The following is a 12,812-nucleotide window of genomic DNA, read 5'->3' as shown; positions in this document are numbered from 1 at the left end:
GTGGAAGGGAGATGACTGTGGATGTAATTACCACAGGTCAGCATAGATAGTGTGAAAGGTTAATTTTTTTGTCAGTTGCTGCAGGCTTAGAACTCCACATATACAATTGTAGGACAAAGGTTAGATTTTTAAAGCTGCTTGCTGTCTAATGCCATTTGTTCTCACCAAGCTCAAGTGATTGGGGCTTTTGTTTCTGATTTATCATAAAAATAAAAAAGGAAGTCCTTTGTTGTCTTTGCTGGCAGAAGGATACTATTGTAGAGTCTGGCTTCCTGGTTAAAGTGAGAGGGCAGGGAGAGTTTGTACCTCTGTTTGTGAGGGAAGACAGTGCAAGGACCAGTATGAATAGTGAAAGCTCTCTTATCAATGGAGGCACTCAGGAAATATATTATGACCCCACAGACAAGTGTGAAAGGGGGTGTTTCAGTGGGGTGTTTTTTTTGGCAAATTTAGGCCGTATACCTGCAACCCATAGTTTTTGTTCAGCCATTATTGATAATAATAATGTATACAGAAAATGTGATCTGTATAACCACATTATTTTATTATGTATATATAAATATATTTTAGTTATTTATTCTATAATATTTATTATTAAATATTTAATATTTTTTATTATAATAGATATATTACTATAATATTATTTATTATTATAGTATTATAATTCTTATGTATACATTATATACATAATAAGAGTATGCAGAAAATGTGATCTGTAAAATGACACTGATTGTAAGAATGTTCAACTTCTGGGTAATTGAACAGATTTTATTCCATTCCACAATTAGAACAACACATCCATTAACTTCAGCTATCTAATACATTCCAAGTCAATTAGTGGCTGTTATATTAACAGAACAAAATTATAAGAAAAAAAATATAAGGATTTCAGGAAGCATCCAAGGAAGGGTTCAAACTCCCTCTGCTCAACTTCACTGAAAGGCAGCTTTGGCAAGGTGGGGTCCGCTTCTTTTTCCCGGTAGCTTTTCTGTTTGTTGGGTAAGAGGAAGTACAGGCTGGAGATAAAGAAAAACCTCACTCTGAAGAAGGCTGAGATATCAGAACAGGCTTCCGAGGCAGCAGTCATAGCCCAATGTTGACACAGTTTACAAAGCATTTGGATGCAGCTCTCACATAGAGCAGTTGAAGTCAGGGCAATCTCACGCAGAGGTAGGAATCACATGTCCCTTCCAACCAGGTCAGCTTTCTGATTCTGTAAACAAAAAGACATTTAATTGAGTTAGTGGATTTGTTTATCCATAAACTTACTCTCTGTAATATACATTTTAGGCATCCCTATGTAAAATAACCCCCCCATTATGTTTATCACAGAGAGCAACACCTCAATTGTCTACAAACATCACATGGAACTAGTGAGTGAGATTATCCAATAACTCATCAAGATTCTGTTGCAGTCAAGTCATTAGAGTTTGAGTTATGTATAATGCTGCTGCCCTATTTTGTCTCCTGGATTACCCACACGCTTCACTTTAGTGTCAGCAGAAATAGATCCTTAACTATTTGCAAGTGAAACCAATTAATAATTGCAGACTTGTATAAAGATATAAATGCTTGTGTGTAGTATATTCTTGTATGGCAGAACTGCAGTGCAGTTCCATTACTTTTGTTAAAGTGTACAGTGCAGAGCATGATGCATTTGTATAGTTAATGTTAATGCTGAGTCTCTGTTTGGGACAAATGTTCACAGGAACTAACTTACATGTTGGACTTACAGGGTCACACAGTAAAGCACCAGCTCAGTTAACCTAGTGAGAAAGCAGAGATTATTCTTAGTGAGCTCATCTTAAAAATGGACAGCAGAAAGTTTTTTTGTTTTCTTTCTTTATTTGAAAACAAGGCAGTCACTGCTACACCAAAGTCAGGAGCACACAGGCACCTGTGAGCTCAAGAAACACTTCCATTTGTAAATACAGCTACAACAATCCAATACAAACACTGGCACCACAGTTGGCCGTTTCACTCTGCACAAAGCAAGCCTGATGCACAGTATCTCTGCCATAGGTATCCTGTAAAAATGTTTGTTATTGATTTAAGTCTCCCTTTTTCTTTTACAGAACATGCAATGCCAAATAGCAGATCGCTTAAGGGATCAGTTTTCTTCCTCTTCACGTTCCCCAAGATCAAAACCTTCAGCAGCAAAGAAGCCGGGCCAAAGCACGGAAATAGAGCATCCTTTTTTCTTTCCTTCTTTTGAGGTAAGCACTGATTTCCTGTTAAGTCAGAGACAGACAGGTATCCGCTTCACTGCAAAGCCTCAAGTTGCTAAGCCCAGTCTTTCTGCTACAGGGCAGATAGTCTTGCCATCCCAGATGCCACACACAGCGCAGATCAGTGGCTCCCACTGCAGAAAGTGTTGCTAAAAAGCTTTCACAAGCCAATAATTCTGCAAAAGGGATTTATCACCTGCTTCCCAAACCACAGAAATAAGCTTAGTTACCAGTATTTTAGAGGTACGCATTGAAATGAGGAGAACAGAATTCTATCCTGAAGTTCTCCTTGACAGTTATGCTCAAGTAAGAAGAAGCAGGAGACACACTATTAAGGGCAAGCTAGCTTTTCATTATTTAAATTCAGATGTTTTAAAAGTCCCCCATCTTGCAATTTGTGACACTTTACGGGGGGCACATTAGTACAAACTGAGTAAAACTCTGCCCACAAAGAGATAGTTTTCTATACTTAATATGTAATTGATATATAACTATTAAATAAATAATTATAATGCATATAATATGCTATAAGTATAGTATATATACTAATTGATAAATAATTGATATAAATAATTGGCCTCAGAGAGCTCTCACGACAGCTTTCACAAGCATTTCCATTTATTTGCCTGTTAGGTCTTATTTTTTCTCCCTAAGAGGAAATGACAATAATGTTACAGAGAACAGAGCAGCCACTTCCCTCCTCAGTAACCACTCAGTCTACCTAGATTATTGATACTGTAAAACCATTCATAGCACATACAGGACTGATGCCTGTGGCACGCATCTCAGTGTATTCCACCTTCAGCCCCTTAACCAAACTTCTGTAAACAGGAAATCCCCATAGACCCCCTTAGGCACAGAGCAAGTGTTGTTTCAAAAAGATCTTACCTGAGGCTTGAATTAAACCAAGTCTTCTTCTTCAGCAGGACCCAGAACGCAGCTCCTCCTCACTTGAGCTCCTTCCCTCAAGATCAAGAGCACCACCACCACAAAGGAGCCACCCCAGCTCCCAAGGAAGAGACCCCTTCACCAGGGAGGGGCTCTTCCGCACACACCCCACTCAGAGGGTGGCCCCAAGGGGACAAGGGAGGGACCCCGAGGGGCAGGGCCCAAGTGGGGACTCAGGGGGCATCCCCCAAGGGGGCAGGGGAGGGGCTCCAAGGGGCAGGGGTGGCCCCAAGGGGGCAGGGGCTCCAAGGGGCAGGGGAGGGACCAAGAGGGCACAGGGGAGGGGACCCAAGGGGGCACAGGGGAGGGGCACAGGGGAGGGAGGGGCCCCGAGGGGGCGGAGTCGGCCCCCAAGGGGGCAGGGGGCCCGCAAAAAAAACTATCTGCCACTATGTTTCACCCACCGTCCCGCCCAAAAAAAAAAATTATATCTTTTTAAAGATAGTGCAAAACCGGGTCTCCAGCATTATTCCAAGGGGGAGAACACAGCCCACACTAAGTGACCAGAGCAGTCACCCAGTGTGAGCTGTGTTCTCCCCCCTCGACAAAGTCAAACCAACACAGAAACAAACCAAGACAAAAAACCACAAAAAACACCAAGTGAAAACACCAAAAAAAACACAAAAAAACCAAGACAAAAAAACCACAAAAATCACCAAGTCAAAAAACACCAAAAAACACAAAAAAACCAAGACAAAAAACCACAAAAAATCACCAAGTGAAAACACCAAAAAAAACACAAAAATAACCAAGACAAAAAACCACAAAAAAAAACACCAAGTCAAAAAACACCAAAAAAACACAAAAAAGCACCCACTAACTAACCGACAGTGCTCTAAACACAACATCACCCGACAAAAAGTCCCCAACACCAAAAAGCAACACACTAAACAAACAAGGACACACTCACCTCGCTCCGTGCAGCTGCTCCGATCCAATGCCACCTCTGCTCCTCGAACTGCTTCTGAGGAACCGCTGCGACAGCCGGGTCGCGGGGCTCACCCGCCCTCCATCCAAATGCTCTGCTGCGCTGCTCACCCTGCCAAAAAACAATAAAGACAAGCCTTAAACAACCCCAGCAAAGAGGACTCAAACTCCCCAAACAGCCCGTTGCTCACCACACCGTGACACCCGGGGACGTGACGCCGGCTCTTCTTCCCTCCCTCGCTGAAGGCTGCGCTCCTTTGGGCTCTCCGTCCTTCCTCGTCCGCCTTGCCTGTAACAAACGGCACAAAAAACGACGTACCGACCTCTCGAGGGCTCGCTTCTGCCCGCTTCCTCGGCGGACATAGGCGTAGCCCAGTAAGCTCTAGGGAAAGAATGCTCAGGGGATACCTTAGGGCTCTCTTACCACATCTCCAAGATGCTTATCCTGACGACCGCAATACTCTCTTCTCCCTGCTGACAGAAGGACAAAAAAAGCCCACGGTTGCCACTCGATACCTTTAGCCTGGAGATTAGGAAACGCTTCTTGACCCAAAGGGGAGTTAAACGCTGAAATAGGCTCCCCGGGAGAAAGTCGCCTCCGCGTCCTGGGATGTCTTGAGGAGCCCTTTGGATGTGGTGCTTCCAGAGAAGATTCAGCTGAGCCTTGTAGACGCCTATGCTTAAGCTGCCGCTGGAAACGACGGTCTTGGACATCTCTTCCCACCTCGGCGCCTCTAGGATTCACCAGCCTTTTACCTACGGGATCTTTAACCGGCTCCTCCGCACCTCGGAGGAAATCGTCCTTCCTCCGGGACTCTCGCTTCCGACGAACCCGAGGAACCGTCTCGGCAGCCGCTGCTGAACCTTAGAAGGGCTCCTTCACCTCCGCCTTCTCTCATCCCCTATTTCACAGGTGACAGTCCTGATAACGACACACCCGCACGTTCCCTAGCCTCTGTTTTGCTGTTAGCAATCTTGCAAGCTTCGGTTAGCAGTCTCCTTCACCCCACAAAGGGGATCCTGAACGGGCTTTCACCTTCTTTTTCCTCTTTGAGGTGACGCCCGTCTCCTGCCGTAGTTGCTCTTTTTCTTGTTCTTGAGAACGCACCCTGATGAAAACAAAGAGAGGAAGGCGTGACGGTCGAGAACAGCTGGCGGAACCCCTTCGGCCTGCAATAGGAGAAAACTTGTTTCAGCAGTTCTTGCGTGGCGACGGCCCCGAACGGCCCCTCGGCTCTCGCCGCCTCCGGGGTCCCGTTAATACCCGGACGACTCACCGTTTCGAGCTTACCTTCACCGGGAGACGTCCCACCGCAACCTGAAACAAAACAGCAGAACACAGAGAGAACGTTACAAAAAAGCCAATCGCACGTTCCCGTAAAAAAAGCAGCCCCTCGCCATGCTTCGCAGCCCCCAAACCTGACGGAGAAGCGGAGCCCACGCCGACTACCATCTTCTATGGAATCCCGGATCCCTCTGGTAGCTCCCTACGGCCTCCGGAGGAGCTTAAGAGGCGTAGCGGGAGGACCCGCCCCCGGCTGCGAACCAGTCGCGGCTGCGCCGCCCCCGCGGCACCTGGGAGTCGTTACCTCGTTAGAGCCGGGCGGGGGTTTGACAGCTCGACACGCGGACTTCCGATCTGAACTAAGGATCTGAACCGCATTTTCAATTCAAGTTTGTAGTCCGCTTGTCCCCACTTCATTCTGAGACTCATTAATAAGTGAAATCACTGTGGCTCGTTCAAACGGATCGCTTTAGGTCTCACGACACCCTTCTGAAGAACGTCCCCGGCCTTAACGCTTTCCAGCGGCCTCTGCTCTCTACTATCTCTACTCCCTCTTCCTTACCCCCTTCATAAATAATAATAATAATAACAACAACAATAATAATAAATTATAATAAAGAATATATAAACAACAATAATAAAAAATAATAATAAAGAATAAAAAATATAATAAATATAAATATAAATATAAATATAACTAAATAATAAATAAAAATAAATAAAATAAAATAAATAAAAAAGAAAAGAAACTAAAAAAAGATGTGTTGAACCTGTGAATACTTTGGACCTGACCCAGAACATGTGATTGAAGGCAGCATTGAAAACATGGCAGCGGGGATGTGACGGATTCCCCGGTGGGTTTGCGATGCGCTACAGAAAATTCCCGACCGGTAAAATGTGAAGCGTGGCTTTGCGAGCGGTTCCGTGCGGTGTCGCTTGGGATTGCGCTCGTGTGTCGCGAACATCAGCTGGAATGATTTGGGTGAGACTTCACTTATCTCCAGTAAAGGACACGGGTACTCTGTAAAGACTGCTGCAATCAACGGCACCTTCAATGACAGTTTCGTTCTTAATTGAAACTCCTGAAAGTTGGACTCCGCTCATTTTCATGTCTACGATGGTAGAAGTGTGAATGTTTTTATTGCACGCTGTTACACGTATTTTTTACACGGCCATCGGCAGCATCAAACGGAAGAGAAGGGAGATCTGAACGTGCAGAGTGAGGTGTCAGATCCCGCCGAGGAAAAGCAAAGTTACTGCCCAGCTACCTGTTCCTTAGATCAAACCGGCCGTCTGCTCGGCTACGTTTCAGAGTGAGACTTGTGAGTTAATAGATTTTATGAAAAGAAGAAGCGCTTCCTAATGCCAGGACCCTGATATTTATTCTTACGAAGAAAATAGAAACTAAACATGATATTTCACTCCATCTGGACGAAATCCATCCATCTGCACAGTCGTCACTTGGAAAGCGAGCTGAAGGTCTCTCGCTTGCATATTTCATTTCTTTTAACTGCCTCTTTTTACGAAGCGGCGCCGTCAGAGCGCTCCGTCACAGCTCTAAACGAACGGCCTGAACGAACGGGGGTGCTCGGCGGAGGTGGACGAAGCGGGCGCTGCCGTACGGGTTCCGCGCCCCGCTCGGCTTGAGCGACCCGCGTTTCGTGAACTCGGGTGAGACGGCACAGCGCGGGGCCGGTTCCGATAACCCGTGGCAAGTTATTTCCGACGAGCTGCCGCTGTTTCTCACTTCTAGCAACGGGGTGCAAAAGGAACACCGGAACACACGGGCCCCGCTCGTGGGGCAGGGCACGGCCGGCCGAGCGCGGCGCGGAAGCGGCCCGGCGGCTGCGGCCGCTCCCTCCGCCCCAGCCGGGGCTGCGCTGACTCCTAGCGGGGCTCCCGGCCCCCCGCGGCTCAGCGCCGCCGCCCGACGTTCTCCCTCCGGCCCAGCTCGGCCCGACCCCCCCCCCGGCTCGCTCCCCCCCCCGGCCCGACCCCAACCCCGGTTCTCCCCCCCGCCCCGACTCGCCCCCCTCCCCCGGCTGCTGACGGCTTTCCTGGCCGCGATCGGCCCGCGTCAGCCGTAACGAATGAGTTTGGCCCCGTTTTCACAATGTCATCTAAATTCACCTTGTCCCAAACGCGCAGCCTCATAAGGTACGTGACAGGTGATGAAAAGATGAAACCAAAAACAAAACTGTAAAACAGGACTAGTGCTGATTCGGTAGTACCCAAACTGCATCCTGACACAGCCGGGAAACGGTTGGCAAACTCCAGATGCTCTCTGCAACTGCGATTTCAGACACGTTTTCGGCAGGGCTTTCTCCCCTCCCCGTGACAACAGACACGCGTTCACATTTAACAACTAATTGATTTATTTAACAATACAAATTTCTTGCTACTGCGTATTTTAGCAGAGAGAACTTGAGAAACAAAGTTAGCTTTTATTTTATTCCTTTTTAAAGTTTAAATGTTTACACAAAAACAACCTTTACTTCAGTAAATACAAAATTAACACACACACACACAAAGTACATTAAAAAAATAACAGAATCACGACAAACCAAAAAAAAACAAAAAAACAAACAAAAAAACACAGAAAAAGGATGAGAATTCAGTGTAAAGGATCCAACTGCAAGGAAGGCGAGATGGGGCAACGTGGATGAGGCATCATGTTCATTACACCTCAGTAGTTGAAGTTATTAGTACAATACAAAAACAAAATACATTGCAGTTAGAATTAAAACCTGTCTCTTTATATACATATACATACATACATATATATATATATATAACATATTATTTCATGATATAATTACCTGTAAATTCTGTAGGCAACATAATTAACACATGAAATATATAGTTTACTCTTCACTGGAAAGTCACCGGAGTGGCGTACGAGCGCTGTACGGCACAGCGGTGCGCTACTGGACAGTGGTGAGCAGACCGCGGATGTCCAGCCTGGATGCGATAGCCCCTTGTCTCTTTGACGACCTGTGCTATCTCTCACACGTTCGACGACACGGTGAGAAACTCTGGTTGCCGTCAGCAGTGATTTCCAGCGCTTCGTTTCCTGGCGTTAGTCTGTTACCCGGCTTAGGCGTAGTCACCTGCCAGATCCACTGTTTCTCATTCCCTGTTGCACTTTATAACCTGAAGTCTAAAGTTATCTTGTAGTTATCAGACAGACTGGCTTCTCATGGTGGAGATATTTGGGATACGCGGTTCTTCAAGATGCCTTCAGGAATCTGTAGAAATATTTAAAGTAGGGAGGACAATTTATGATCAAACTTGTGATACAAAAAAAGGGGATCTATATAGCAGTGGCTAACTTCAGATTCAATCCTTAGCAGTTTTTCTATTGCTTTATTATTAAAACCTAACATTCATTTTTTGTATATTAAGTGAGCAGAGCATCCTTCTGACAGAAGTGCTATGTTACCTTCGACAACAGCAGGTAGTAAAGGGGAAAGTAAACTTTAAAATGAGGTGTAATTTTTAAAAATCATTTAAAGGGATCAAATCTCTTTTTGTATAATGGATACTGTGACTGGCAACCGACAGAAGTTACATTATAAAACTGTCGGTGACTCTGCTGTCTGTGCTAAACAGCTGTATCTTCATTACTTACAGATGTTACAAAATTTCCAAGCCAGAAGGTGAAAAGGGGAAGGAGAAAAGTAGTCTAAAAGTTTTACAACTTGCATTTTCACTAACAAAGGTTCAATTCCCCACAACTGGTTTTTTTTATTTTTTTATTTGTTTGTTTTTTGTTTGTATTTTTAGGTTCTGTTGAAGCCAGCTCAAAAGAGGCAAATCTGAAGCCAAAGAATGACACCTGCTCCTGAAATCAAACAGCCTGACTTACACAAAACCTACCCCAAAGGTAATTCAATTCAATGGCTGTCAAGGCCTGTCTGAAAGTTACCGCTTTCACTTTGATCAGTGGTTGCACTCATCACTGACAGCCATGTCACAAATGATCCTTACTGCTCATTCATCTACTATTTGTTTGCTTAACAGTGCAACACACAGCAGAAGACAATGTTCATCAGTTCCCCTGAGGCTCCGTGATAAGTTATCATTTGTTCACTTTCCTTTTATAACTCTGGAGATTCCTAATTGATGAAAAATCCTGCTTTGTCATTGCCCCCCTACTCTGCTCTCTCCAGTTGGCTAGTGCTTTACTTCACAAGAAGCGTGTGCGCTGCTCACAGATACTTTTGTTACGCTTCCCGGGACAGTCCGTGGAAAGTTGGAAAAGCATATTCCAATGTCAAGAAGAAGTGTAGAAAGAGTAAAGAAATCTCCCAGAGCGATGGCACGGCTCATTTCAGGAGGCTTTCTTTTAGTTCTGAAATACTTACTGAGACGCAATTTGATTCCTCGAATGGCAGGCGGACCTTAACTGTACTAGTCGAGGAGAACCGGCCCCCTGATTCGGTGCGTGTGTACTGGGTACAGTTATCATATGGTGCTTTATAATTCATTCCAACCTGAAAAACAACAGCAAGAATAAATAAATCATAGCATAATAAGATAGCACAAACAGAATAATGCAATAGTAAAGCAGACCCCGGTAGAAGGGCTGGGATGTCCAAATCAATCTGACGGTGCCGAGATGTTTATTTCCCATCTACTGAGCTCACTCGCTACCAGACTCCACAAAATCCCTTTTCTGGTCACCTACGTGGAAACAAACACGAGCTGGTGGCAGAATAAATCTAGAGGTATGAACAGAAATGCTAAGAGACACCACAGAATATATCTGGTAATATAGGTGGAATTAAATATAAACAAAAGAAAAGTAATTCTACAGTATTTCAGACTTTTTTGTTAACAGATGGAAGAAAAGCAAATAGTTTGAAAGAGGAAAATACTCTTTGTAATAGAGGTTAATGGATAAAAGCAGAACCTCCTCACAGTGACCACCTTTCAAGCGGAAGCATAATAATTGTGCATTAGCACGAGAGAAGCCAATTGCGACAAAACTTTTCAAGGAAAGAAAGGATGACGCAGAAGAGATGCAGAGCTCGAGAGCTACCAGAGGACAAATATCACATAAGACAGCCACTGTGTGAGACGGTGTCATTAACTGCTCAGAGCAATAGCAGGAAGTAATAAATGCAAACTGTCAGCTCACATCTATGCAATGCTAAGCTGAGAAGACCTAGCGTATTACCCGGGTGCATTAGTGAGGTGCACTACATGCACTACAGCAGCTATGATGCTTCCAATTTCTGCCCAGGCAAATTTGTAACAAGCGTTAGTACAGTTACATGGCTCGCTCAAACTATTTAGCCCTGTATCTTCCGGGCAAGATAATGACTCTGCTTCCAGTAATGGAGCAATATCATGTGAATCCATCTCACTTATCTGTGCAAAAGCAGTATTACACAATGTCACCGCCCCCTACAAATTCCTTCCCTCTGCTGTGTGCCAGGAAGAGGGAGTGACATGATTTCCTTTCCTGACAGAGATAAATTATTTTCAAGATAGCAGTGTCTGCAAGATGCGCTCAGCAAAGAGAGTGGCCACATAAACTTTGACATTTACTTTGGAAATACAGATATTTTCTAATCTCATGTCATTCAGAACTGATTCAATATTCATGACATTTCCCGCCCCCTCATTAAACATTCATCCAGTATCATTCAATATACATGACTTTCCCCACCCACTCATTAAATATGCATTGAGTACTCATTCAATAATCATGACTTTTCCCGCCCACTCATTGAATATTCATCCAATACTCATTCGATATTCATGACGTTTCCCACCCACTCATTAAATATTCATTCAATACTCATTCAACATTCATGACTATTCCCACCCACTCATTAAATATTCATCCTGTTCTCATTAAATATTCATGACCTTTCCCACCCACTCATTAAACATTCATTGAGTACTCATTCAATAATCATGACTTTTCCCGCCCACTCAATGAATATTCATTCAATACTCATTCGATATTCATGACTTTTCCCACCCACTCATTAAATATTCATCCTGTTCTCATTCAATATTCATGACTTTTCCCACCCACTCATTGAATATTCATTCAATACTCATTCAATATTCATGACTTTTCCCGCCCACTCATTAAACATTCATCCAGAACTCAATCAATATTCATGACTTTTCCCGCCCACTCATTGAATATTCATTCAATACTCATTCAATATTCATGACGTCTCCCACCTACTCATTAAATATTCATCCTGTTCTCATTCAATATTCATGACTTTTCCCACCCACTCATTAAACATTCATTGAGTACTCTTGCAATAATCATGACTTTTCCCACCCACTCATTAAATATTCATTCAACACTCATTCGATATTCATGACGTTTCCCACCCACTCATTAAATATTCATTCGGTACTCATTCAATATTCATGACCTTTCCCACCCACTCATTAAATATTCATTCAATACCCATTCAATATTCATGGCTATTTTTTTTCACACTCATTCAATATTCATTCAGTTCATTCATTCACAGCGTTATAGCCACGTTCTTTAAAGTTCCGAAGATACTGCCCTAAGTTAATGTTGACCAGGAATTGCCTGATATCAGTGCCACCGCCTGTGGCTGACATGATGGCAGCTTCATTCCAAATATTCCCCGACAACCACGTGGAAGTAGTCAGGATAATTGCATTGTCAATAGCAACAGAACTCTCTTCATTTGTTGTCAGCCAGCCAACAGAAAGCACCAGTTTCTCAGAGATAATTCTTTGAGGCTCTTTAGTTCAAACTGTTATTTTGTTGTTCTTGTGGTTGTTTTTTAAAGACAGCAAACCTACAGAAAATAAAAACAAAATTAGAAACAAACAAACGAGAAATATCACTGTATAAAAAGGCTTGATTTCACATTAGTCTCGGATAAAATTCTGAAAAGCTCCTTGCCATTTGCACAGTAATTTAACACTATCTTAACTATGAAAACTTCAAATGGGTTAAACGGCATAACCTCTCCCTCCTTGTATAATCAGCTCTATGAAGAAGACGACTTAAACAGCAAGCTGAAAGTAAAGGTATTACATACACCTTATTATCCAAAATATTCTCTTAAAAAAAAAAAAAAAAAAAAAAAAAAAAAAAAAAAAAAAAGACGCTACTTATTATCTAGAATTGAACCACTTCTGTGCTGTATCATTAACTCCACTGAAGGATAAAACCTCTTCTGGTATGATTTCTTTAATGCATTTGAACAACTAAATCATTATTTCGACTTTCAAATAGATATAACAAAAAACCAAAACACAATCTTCACATTTACACCATGTATGTGTGATGGCATGATAGGAGGAAAAAGTGAAATGGAACAAAGTGAATTTTTTTCTCTGAAATGTATATAAAAACATAGATTGTATATATATGTATTTATGTGTGTGTATACGTATATCAGAGC

General features: G+C 43.3%; 2 long non-coding RNA genes across 3 annotated transcripts; both read right to left on the bottom strand.

Annotated features, from left to right (window-relative positions):
- Positions 1–3,968: 3,968 nt before the first annotated feature.
- LOC140253221 (uncharacterized) lies at positions 3,969–5,037 on the bottom strand. Of its 2 annotated transcripts, XR_011903798.1 has the most exons (4): positions 4,936–5,037; positions 4,528–4,837; positions 4,295–4,392; positions 3,969–4,215 (listed from the first exon to the last, which is right to left on the bottom strand). It is a non-coding gene; the product is annotated as an uncharacterized lncRNA (long non-coding RNA). The 2 variants fall into 2 exon arrangements; XR_011903797.1 differs by having other exon boundaries at positions 4,528–5,037.
- Positions 5,038–8,237: 3,200 nt separating this feature from the next.
- LOC140253457 (uncharacterized) lies at positions 8,238–10,549 on the bottom strand. The gene is made up of 3 exons (XR_011903855.1): positions 9,964–10,549; positions 9,756–9,884; positions 8,238–8,636 (listed from the first exon to the last, which is right to left on the bottom strand). It is a non-coding gene; the product is annotated as an uncharacterized lncRNA (long non-coding RNA).
- Between the last annotated feature and the right edge of the window lie 2,263 nt (positions 10,550–12,812).

The sequence above is a fragment of the Excalfactoria chinensis genome, chromosome 5 (genome assembly GCF_039878825.1).
Source record: "Excalfactoria chinensis isolate bCotChi1 chromosome 5, bCotChi1.hap2, whole genome shotgun sequence".
NCBI classification, from domain to species: Eukaryota; Metazoa; Chordata; class Aves; order Galliformes; family Phasianidae; genus Excalfactoria; species Excalfactoria chinensis.
This window is presented reverse-complemented; position numbering and strand designations above follow the sequence as displayed.